Here is a 12,086-nt window from a genome sequence, read left to right on the forward strand (position 1 = left end):
GCAGTCTATACTAAAGAAATGTTCAAACAGAATGTTTTAGAATTTCAAACAGAATGACTTAGAGGACTTTGGTCACAACATGTCTAGACAAAATTAAAATGACCACTGCAGTGTCAACATAAAAGTCATGGGTAAAACAACTCATAGCAAGAGCATACTGCATTAAGTCATTCTGGTGGAGTGGGGTGGGCAGTTCAGATACAGTTTTCCTTCTCGTATCGGTCCAATCCTGCCTCTTTGCATATGGAAAAATGCAAAAGAAGGTGAAAAGCACTCATCCACAGGGGTCTGAAATGCATCCGTAAGAAATGTCAATTGCATTATGCACCATGTGGAGCTTGCTAGGAAAACTGTTTCCACATTAGAGTACTCCATATGAGGGCCATAAAATTTGCAGGGCCAAACCATTCACTAGGCAGAATGAAGCAAGTATTTCAGATGCTACATTATGCTAGACAGTCTTCTATGTATTTCATTATCTTGGAAGATCTGTTTTACACCGTATTAAATAGTTTGTTTTATTCAATTCCAGCTCCAGTTCAGGTGTCAACACAGGTGATTTTTGCAGCTGATATGGGAGATGTTTTTTTGCCACGGGTAACAAAATGTCATAAATTGGGCCTGAAAAATATGAAACTCTATTAACCCATGTAGAAGCCCCAACTGCATGGATAATCTTCATAGTGTCAATAGGAACTACCAAGAATGTGTAAAACCTGAACGGAAATTTGTTGTCCATGCAGTAGATAATCTTATTGGATAATTTATAATGCCACTGTAGTATGGGTTGCCACTGTCTGTTTTTATTTTTAATGAGATGTAATATCTGAAAACATTAATAATCTATGAGCTAGAAGAATATACGCAAGGCTCATACATAGAGACAATATCTGGATTTGGCTCACAGGAAAAATATGTGCTTTACTTTTGTGGATAGGAATCAATTTGTAACAACTTTCCCCTCTGCCCCCAAAATATTAATTCAGTTTTGATATTAGTATATTACCTCTTGTTACAAATATAATTCATCGTTGCTCTCACCTCTGTAGGAAAAAAAAAACTTGTCTGAAGAGACCTGATCTCTCCTGCTAAAAAAGGTAGGAACATGAACCAGTCTTAACTGCCTTAAGTTACCAGTTGTGGTCAAAATGAAATGTGAAGCTGGAATCTACAGAGAAATTCAAGGTATATTTAGCAGAGAAAACATGATGATATTAAATATTAATTGACTGACATAGAGAAAGATACTGTAGGAGCTACATTGTTTGCGCTGTTTAGATTTCATTGAAAAATATGATGAATACACACTGCCAAGGGAAGACTTATTTATTTATTTTCAAATAGCTTTGTTATCTCAACTCAAGGATGATACACATTTAATGCTGCACATTACCTGATAGAATCCCTCACAGTTTCAAAATCACGGCTTTTTCCAGGGGAAAAGCCATCAGAAAGACCTTTAACGGTTTGCATCAGATAAGGAAAACTAAATGGCTCTGCTTACAAAGGCTTGCAGCAAGTGCTGAAAACCAGAATTCAGAGAGTCTGTCCCTGCTCCTCTCCAATTCATTCGCCCTTTGATACTGCTGGTTCCCATGTCTAAGGTCAAAGAAAAGAGCAGCAGAAAAATGGAGGGAGTAATAGAAGTACTGAATTATCTTGCAGAGGCAGATGAGTGAACTGAGGCACAGAGGGAAATTAAAGTAAAAGAGGGATGGCGGGAGTGAAATTACATGGTTGCTTCCTACTAAGTTCTCCCTAGAAGTCTATCACTAAGAGTTTGACCTCTTTTACTCAGCTCAGTAACTGAATTCATTCCCAGTAGCTCCTACACATAATAGCTGGACTTCAACTGTGAAAGTGTTTGGGGAGCACAGCTGATATGAGCTGGCAACTCCAACAACATTCACCTTACTCCTGTCTAATGTGTAATGAACCCTTTTAGCAACAGAAGCATATCATACCGCTATGAAAAGCAAGCACATTCTGGCAATTTCATGTCGGACTCAGATGATCAACCATTTCAATCCAGAATTATGAATGCAAGAATATAATGGGGGGAAAAGCCACAGGTTCATTTGAATATATTTTGAACATGAGGAACAGGAGGATACGGAGGAAACAGTTAAGCAGAAAATGAAACAGAAATAGCCATGAAATTGTAGTTGACACTCCTGGTTATATTTCAGTACCTCTAGAGGGCACTGAATAAAAGAAAATAGAATGCCAGGAACTGATGCAGCCACAGCATACAAATGATAATGCAGTATTAAATAAGTGTATGATATCACAACCAAAATCTATTTTGCATTTCTTTTGTGATTCTTTTTTTAACTGATTCACCCTATAATCCCTTAATCCTTAACACAACTGAAATGAAGCTGAACTATATGTAACTGTACCGTCTCATTCATCACATTATCCCTTGCTATGCCTTGCATCACCACACATCTTCCCTATTGTCTACACTTTTAATGTGAATTCCTCAGGGAAGGAATTTGCTACTAATATATCACTGTAAAAAGAGTTTGCTGGCTGAATTTATTTTTAATAGCATATTAAGCTTTTTGAAACGTAGTCAATGATTGTCAGCAGTTATAATAATTACCATATTGACTCAAATCTAATATGCACCTTTTTGGCCAAATTGTGTCATGAAAATTAAGGTGCACATTAGATTCAATGATGCATTAGATTCAAGTGCATGGAAGCACATCAAACACAAACATGAAATGACCAGAGTGATGCTGTATGGACCTTCTTCCAGGGAAAAATATCTATTTGAATAGAATTGCACCCCATGAAGGATTCTCAATAAATAATAATAATAATAATAATAATAATAATAATAATAATAATAATAATAATAACTTTATTTTTATAACCCGCCTCCATCTCCCCGAAGGGACTCGGGGTGGCTTACATGGAGACGAAGCCCAGAGAACAAAAAATTCAACGTATCAAAAATTAAAGCACAATACAAGATTAAAACATATAACAGAACAAAATAGTTAAAAGCATTAACCAAGAACAAAACATAATTATGTTATAATATATCGCAAAGTATCTTCATCACAGAACAGAAGTGGAACTATTAAATTGCAAGGGAATGGCAGGCTAGTGCAAAATGGTGGATAATAGGACCAGGAGTGGGATAAAGTGCAGGAAATTGGGCCAAGAATAGATTAGGACTGTGCGGTGTTGGTGCAAGCTGATTTGTTATTCAAAGGCACATTGAAACATCAATGTGTTCGAGTTTTTATGGAATCTGGCCAGGGTGGGGGCTAATCTGATCTCCCTGGAAAAAGAGTTCCAGAGTTGGGGGACCACCATCGAGAAGGCCCTCTCCCTCGTCCCCACCAACCGCGCTTGTGACGGTGGCAGGAGTGAGAGAAGGAACTCCTCGGTAGAACTTAGAGCCTGTGCTGGTTTGTAGGGGCAGAAACTATCATGAAGATAAGCAACAAGGAGCAACACAGAAAGCACAATGGACTAGATTATGTCCACCCAAAGATCAGAAAACAGAAATTAACTGGAATATCTTGCTATGTACAAAAAAACCCATTTTTTCATACAAATTTGCCTCTTTAGAACAAGCAAACCATTGCTCTTTAATTGACTATAGCACATCTACTTCAATTAAAAACCCATTTTCTGTCTGTTCCACTATAACAACGACTCATTTACAAAATTGTGAAGAGACCCAATCATGCTTTCCATAAACATAAATATAATATTAGAAATGATGAAACTGTACTTTCACTAGTGACTGAATGATTTGGGAAGCAGAATGACTGTGATACACATGGGAAATCCCCTCTCTTTTTCTCTGGACCCTTCCACACTATCATATAATCGAGTTCAATGTGGATTTTATACAGGTGTGGAAGCGGCCTCCATCTCTCTCTCCCTCTTCCCACTTTACCACATGTTATAAGATACAGTTGGGTAATCACACATTCATCAAATGATTTCAAGTCTAGATATGACCAAATGTAAAGAACCAGCTATCATAGACAAAGGAACTTGTTTGTATCTAATTTTCTGACTAACTTTTTTTTAAAAAGGTATTGGGTTATCTGAGTTATTTATTTGTTGTGTCAAAACAAGTTTCATCTATTATGTCAGTGAATCAGCAAACAAGAACATGTCTGAGCACTCCTTTCCAAAATGACCATCTGCATTAAATTGCTGCAAGGGAGGGAGACATAGCACAGAGCAAGAGCAATACTGAAATGATTTTGAAATGCTTATATAAGAATTTCCAAGACTATAACCAGTACAGTAAAAATGTGAGGTCAGCAGGGTTAAAACATAATTGGATAATGTCAAATGGGGCCATTTCACATATTGTCATCATAGTATAAATCCACCTATAAAATTCTAACATTAGAATGTGACTTATATATATTTGCAGAAAATGTTATGCTTAGAAGATAGTGTAGAAAGCCACATTTTTCCATATACATTTTGAAATGGTTCAATATAAGGTAAAGATTTTATGGAGAAAAGATTTTATGGAGTGGTATAATGATGTAATCTATTCAGGTTGGCAATATATGTCATCATCACATTAAACATATTCACATATAATGATGACATCAATTACATTTCAGACATACTGAATGATTTTAGCAATTTAAATAGACAAACACAGTTCACTTAAGTAAACAACTGATCATTTACCTCCTTACAAAACAAACTTATACATGTTTAAGCAAGTCCCATTATGTTCAAAGGGATTTATTCTCTGGTAAGAGTGCACAGGATACAGCCTGTGAGTGTCACTTTTAATTGGTACATGATTTTTTGTGATATATTCATATTCACTGTTGACCCTGTCACTTTACTTAAAAAAACCTTAGTCAACATCCGTATTTAATTCTAAAGAGCACAATACAATACAGTATTAATAAAAATAATATCATTTTGTGTTATGTGGATTTATCAAGAAAGGAAACATACCTGAACTCTTTAGGGTTACTTCATTCCCTGTAAGAGTCTGTAGTTTCATTGTCATGAGAGTCATTCTGTAAGAAATTATTAAAGAAAATAAAAGAAGTGTTGAACAAAATTACCATTACTCTTACACAGTGCAGATTTGGATGCACAAGTGTATGTATATGCAAAGAATTCAAGCAATACTTCTGAAATATTTTTAGGTTGGATCCAGCTGTAATTTACCAGTTTGGTCCTGCAATATGACTATACAGGGTTGCTGTCAACTGCCTTGGAGATGAGACAGTGGCCCCACAGCTCAGCTAGTTTCAGCACAACTGGAAATGGGGCAGGATTTCACCCCAGCGCTCCAATCCCACCCACTCCACCAGACAATCCCACGCACCCTACTAGACAGAAAATGGCGGTTATCTTGATGGGCCAGCTCTCTACCTCCTGGTTTGCTCCCATGTGACTGAGTAAGCAGCTTGTAAGAAGTGGAATCACTTCCCTTCTCTCAAGCTGCTGAACTCAGTCTCTCAGCCAAACCTGAGGGAGAGGAACCAGGAATTAAAGCATTCCAGAGCTCAATGTGCCATGTTCTTTCTTTTAAGAGATACACTGGGGTGCTAGGGAGCAGGGGGGAGTGTACAATTGCTGTGGGGACATTATCCTAGATTCCACATAGGGATCCAGGATGGCTGTCCCCACAGCAATTGTACACTCCCCCCTGCTCCCTAGCACCCCAGCACAGAGGACAGTCCAGATCCTGGAACAGCTGCATATAAGCAGCTTATCCTGGGTTAACTTGCATCAGGCTGATAGATGCAAACAGGCTGATGTGACTCTACACTCCATTATATGACAGCTACTTAGGCTTTTAGGGCCCATCTTTTGGGACATGTCCCACTTAAATACAACCGAAATGTCCATGGAAGTTGATGTTTTTTCAGTTTTTCACAATCTGACACCAATAATCACGATGGACTTTAGGCACATTCTTTCCCATTCATTACCTATGAATAATGTACCCATTATTGCTGAATTTTAAATTTTACAATGATATACACACATACATGTACATCTATTTGGGAGTAGGTTCCTGCAACTTAAGAAGAGTCACTTATGAGTAAATGTAGGAAGCTTCCCAAAACTCCTAGTGGTTACCTTTCCTGATAATACATGCATTTCAAAGTGTGCAAGCTTTATTAGTTCCTATGGTGAAGGTTGTTTTCAAGGCCGAATCCAAATCTGAGGGAAGGTCACCCATCTTTCTAGAGCCTCCTGTATACTTAGATTTGATAAAAATGGAGGGTAAAAAGATCTATAGGGGATCAGGAGATAGAGAAAAAAGATACAAACTAACAGAGCTTCATGACTCCATTTAAGTTTATGGAAGAATGCTGCAGACTTCTCTCCACCTGAATAAACATGCACTGAATGTGGCCACCAATCACTGAAATTACAATATGGTTACACAGAAAGTGCCTCTTCTAAACTCTATAAACTGTTGAAAACTGATTATCTTTTTTGAAAATCAGTAGCTTAAAGTTTGCTCCCTAGGGCGTAATTCCACATACTGTGAGGTAAATCAACCCAGAACTAATGCAACAAAGATTTTTCAATTATTATTTTAAAGACAGAATAGAACAGAAGAAGGCAAAATAACTTAAACAAAGAAGTTGTTCTGAGTGAAAATGCAAAGAAAAGATTAAATTATATTTTACATGCAAAGCCTTGCTGATAACTTGCTTCCCAAAAGTATTCTGAATGTATTAGTTCTTATTTGATTTCTCCCCTTCGTTTTTGTCTCACACTGTTATTGTAAGTTCTGCAGTACTCTTATGAATACAAACCAGTTTTTTAAAAATTGCATTTGTATGGCTTTTTCTTAAAGTTGCCATAATGTCTTGATAATTTCCCTTTAAAAAAATGGGAACTGTTCCATTTCCTGGGCGGAGACCATTAGGGGGTGCTAGAGAGAGAAAGATCATCAATTTTAAGGGGGTGGAGGGTGGGTTGAAGGAAGAAAACAATTTCCCCGTTTTCCTGTTATTACCCCCACCCACATCTCCGTCGTGGAAACAACCCTTGTTTATGACACGGAAAGGGGAAAGGGGAATAACAAGTGAAAATGGGGAAAATTGTTTCCCTCTTTCAACCCCCTCCCCCAAATAAAATGGACTATCCTTCTCTCTCTAGCACCTTTGGTGGCCTCTGCTTAGATAATGGAACAGTACCTAAATTTGAAATATTTCTTTTCTCCTAAGTATATAGAACTGTAACGGCGCTCCATGCAGTCATGCTGGCCACATGATCTTGGAGGTGTCTATGGACAACGCCGGCTCTTCGGCTTAGAAATGGAGATGAGCACCAACCCACAGAGTCAGATATGACTGGACTTAACGTCAGGGGAAACCTTTACCTTTACCTACATAGAACTGTATTTACCACCACAACTTCCCCATCTTGAGACTTGTAGTTTGCTCAGCTGCCAGCATTATTTGACAGTGAAGGCTAGTGGCACTGTAAAAATACAGCTCCCATGATTCAATAGCATTGAGCCACTGCAGTTAAAGTGATGCCAAACAGCATTAAATCCACAGTATTGAAAATGCATCCTTAGTTAGCCTTAGGACATTAGCTAGCAAAGGTCATGCGGCATAGGTGTCCAGAATGTGCTACATTTATAGTCAACAAAAGGCATTGTTTTTATCACATCTTAATATAGATATATATAAACCCAACAAATTCAAAAGGACTGGCTGACATTTCAGTGGTTTCCAAGTCCCCATCATCTCTATGTTCCTGAGCCATATAAGATCACAGTTATAGTTTTGTAGACATTCTGTACTTAGAGGCAGCAGGGGCTGCTTTCTAATGTATTCAACAAGCACATTTAAACACTTGAAAAAACAATACACTCAAAGAGGCCTGGGTCGCACTATCCTGATAATGTAATATTATGGCCATGAAAATGTAAACTGTAGTGTGGATTCAGTTGTTTCATCTAAAGCAATCACAGCAGGAAAATTGGCCCTAGCATTTAAATTTTTATTTTGTTTTTGCAATGCTGCCTGAACACCAGCCGAGCAGCTCACAGTTTTTAAAAATGATGTGCAATCACCAGCACTCTGGAAGCATTCATAAGGCTGCCATCATTACCAGGAAGTTAATGAGAACACTCAAACATATTTAAGCAGCTTGTTTGGGGAAAAGGCTCACTTGAAACAATGCACAGTTCATGCTCTTGATCTTTTATTCTCATTAAAACAGTGATCAAGAAGAGACTAGCAGCAGCTATGAGCATCCAAAAATATTTTGAGATGCTGCGATTTAAACTCAATGGAATTTTGAGCATGATTTGATTTTTAATTAATAAAATGGTCAAAATAAATTTCTCTTCTAGTACTAGTCCTTTTTTATGCAAGCAGAGAGAACCAAGTACATGCATTCCAGCCTCTACACTTTCAAATTCCCCATTTAGATTGTTAAAGCCTGCAAAGTAATTGTAACAGTATTCAACTGAACATGATTATAGTCTATAGAGCTTAATGAGAGCACATGGTCCCCAAATGCAGACAGCTTTTCAACAATGGTCACTGGGATGCAATTATTGTCTGAAATTGATGAGGGAGAACTCGAGTGTGGATTCCCCAGTTTGGAAAAACAATGTTCAAGTATTTATTTATTTCCAGCATTTATACCCTGCCCTTCTCACCCGGGGGGACTCAAGGCGGCTTAAAACAGTTGGCAATATTTAATGCCAAGAACATAATAATAAAACAAAAACAGTACATATCATCAATTAAAAGTATAAAAATACATCATTAAAATACATTGTAAAACTTAAAACATATTCAAATTAGATCCATTTGTCTAAAAACCTCAGGAGTATTCTCCTTCAATGTGACTCTGCAAAACCACAGGGCATGTAATGATGTTGGTCGGTTGTGCTCTGTTGACTAAAATCTATATAAGTTTCTGAATACTGTACTATTTTAAGAAAATATTGGCAACCATATGATTTGATCAATGAGCTCACATAAAAGGATTGCCTCCTACTGTCCCTACAGCTTTATCTTTTTTTCTTTGAGTAAGCTCCGTGGTTTTCCCTTATTCTTATCCCTGTGGGGAGACCTCTGATTCTGTGAGGCTATGGCAAGTTCATTTCCTTTCACCCTGTAATGGTGGATGATCCTTGCTCTAATGCAGTGGCGACTGATCAAATTAATCTAAAGATGGCAAATAGGGATGGGACAGAGAGCAGAAACAAGAAGCTCTTGTGGTGCTCTCTGCCTGGATCTCTCGATTCAGAGAAAATATGTCATTCTTAAGCCGATTCAAAAGTAGTGTCCATTCAAAAAGGGTAAAGTGTTAAACATTTGATTAGCAAAGTACAGAGTAAAATTAAACCCCTTCTGGTGTTGGCAACTTCTTGGAAAAGGGAATAGACAGATCACTAGAGCCATCTAGTATATAGCAGCTCCTCTGGAATCACACTACACAGAAATTCATTTGTTGAAAAAGTTTTAATATAATACTCCACCATCAGTATTGCAACATCTTTTCCAAGTGAATTAGGTACACATATTTTTAACATATTATATCAACTTCCCCTTGAATCCCAAAACCAAGACAAGAACTAGAAAACCCAGGCCTGGCTGTAACATTTCACTCATATGGCTGCACTAAATTTTTTTTTTTTTGGATTTTTTTTAAACTACATTTTTTTACTGATCTTCACTTCTGCCTCCCCCTCCCTCCTCCATCAGCCCTGATTGGCTGGAGAGGCATGTCAACAGGTTTGGCTTCACCTCTCAGCAGGGCTTGGTTGCCCTGTGAATTTTAGCTCAGTCAAAGCTATATCCAAACACATCCAATGATTAGGAATCAAAGGCTCCTTTTGATTCAAATTCTTAATTTTTTGGGGGGAGGGGGGAAGGCAGCAAGCAGGCACATTGGAACTTGATTCAAAAGTGCTAAGCATTCAAACACAATTCCGAATCATGAGTACTTCCACATCAAATGCACAAGCCTAGTAACTAGGTGGTAGTAGTTTTCTGAGAAAAAGAGAGACCAAGCCAGAAGCCAAGTGAAAAAATAGACTAAAGCCACAACACAACTGTGATGCAGAATAGGGAAGGAGGAGCTATGATCGGCTGCCACATGATCCCATTATGAATGGGAAAACATTACGGCTGGGCCCTTGCCATTACAGCCATCCAGCCAAGCCAAACAAGCCAGATTGGCCAAGAGGAATCAAACACTCTGAATCCATGCACAAGCCTATCATTTACCAGTCCTAACAAAAATATTTTGGGTGAAAATGGTATATTATGTTGTAAAATTATTTGGATTGTTTCTTTAACAGGTGTCTAATATGCATGGGCTTTATGACAGGTCCACCACATGTGGAAAAAAGTCCCTTCTTTTCTCTTACATTTCTATTTATTATCCATTATTTTGTTTTTGTTCTTCTTAGCAAGTTTTACTGGAGTGATGCACCACCTGTGAAATATGTTATAGATAAAAACATTTTATGGTAAATTGGGCAAAAGACACAGGTCATAAAATAAATATTAATATATGAGAAGGAAAGGGAAACAACTTCCTTAAATTTACAAAGGCAAATGAATTGAAAAAAACTTCAATTGTCCTGATTCAGAATGGACAGTCCTGATTGATCCTCTGTTATCCTACTTTCTCAGATGATCTCTCCCTTCTACTTTTCCACACTGTCCTCATCTTATGTCAATTGTGGCAAACTGTTCAAAGCACAAACCTACTTTGTACTCAATTACTCAGCAGAGGTGAGAGGAAAGAAGAGGGACAAAACCTTGTTCTTTCTGAAAGCAAACTATGCAGCCTCTTCTAACTTCTCTGTTTTTCCTCATTAGTAACTTTTGCCATCTTGACAACATACTTAAAATGTTGTCTCAGTATGTTGAGGAGAGAATGCTTCTGGAGCATGGCCATACAGCTTGGAAAACTCACAGCAACCCAACATACTGATGTTGCTCAATCACAGTGTTCCATAGCGAGTCTGAGTAAAATATATTGATTTTTTAAAAATAAAAATAAAAATAAAAATCCAGTATTAATGAAAATAAAATATGATAATTTTATGTTTTTAAAAGGATTCTAAAACCATTTGTATTTTGCTATTTGATTCAGGATTTTTTTAAAGTACATAAGATAACCATTGTGGCTGTCAATACAAAGATTTTGACATTGCCTAGATTATATTGTTCTCTCTTTTTCTATAGAACTAAAGACCTTTGTTTAAACATCTATTCCTGTCCCTAAAGCAACACCTATAAATGTGCAACAGTGTTCTTTAAATGACCTGTTCAAGGATTCTTGGAGTTCTCTCCAAGAAAAGAGGTGTCTCTAAATATATCTAACAGAACTAAAATTGTTCTGTAGCACTATAGCCTCCTGAGATGCTACAAAGCAAATTCTCGGTGTCACTTCTTCTGTGTTTTTTAAATGAAATTCAAAGCCAATAAAACTCAAAGTCATCATTAAGGTAACATAACAAAGAATAAATTGTGCTTTAGATGAAGTCAGAACATTTTAAAAGTTATGATCATGTATTTTTGAGCTTAGGCATAATTGCCCATTTTCTAGCTGTTCACACATACTTCTTAACATGTATGACTAAATGCCAGCTGACAACCATGCCTTAATCATTCCAGTTTCTGCTACACATAACAATGAGGTGATAGTGCAGTTATGATGGATCAAGAAATATATAGCAAATAGTAAAAAATTGAAGGATCATGGGGAATGGGTCAAAAGAGTTAGATTTCCATAATATATATACTGCATAGTGTGCTGAATGACTAGACCTTTTTATGTGTCTAAAGAATCTTATTTCTCACTTTATCCCATTAGTACAGGTATGGGCAAATTTTGGCCTTCCAGGTGTTTTGGACTTTAACTCCAATAATTTCTAACAGCCGGTAAGCTGGCTGGGATTTCTGAGAATTGAAGTCTGAAACATCTGGAGGGCTGAAGTTTTCCCATACCTACATTAATACATATGAAAACAGCACATGGCACAGTCAAGGAAGTAGAGGTATAACACCTTTACCCAGGAGAGTTTGGGCACTTGCTTTATTCATGTAAGACTAAACTAGGAG

At 37.3% G+C, this 12,086-nt stretch overlaps 1 protein-coding gene across 9 annotated transcripts in view; it reads right to left on the reverse strand.

Annotated features, from left to right (window-relative positions):
* Window positions 1-12,086, reverse strand: part of pcdh15 (protocadherin related 15) — a 1,032,943-nt gene that overhangs the window by 628,825 nt on the left and 392,032 nt on the right. For all 9 annotated transcript variants that reach the window (XR_010005016.1, XM_062977492.1, XM_062977488.1 and 6 more), the window contains one exon: window positions 4,966-5,030. The gene's annotated coding sequence lies outside the window, so the exon portion shown is untranslated. The remainder of the gene's footprint in view (window positions 1-4,965; window positions 5,031-12,086) is intronic.

The sequence above is a fragment of the Anolis carolinensis genome, chromosome 3 (assembly GCF_035594765.1).
Source record: "Anolis carolinensis isolate JA03-04 chromosome 3, rAnoCar3.1.pri, whole genome shotgun sequence".
Taxonomy (NCBI): domain Eukaryota; kingdom Metazoa; phylum Chordata; class Lepidosauria; order Squamata; family Dactyloidae; genus Anolis; species Anolis carolinensis.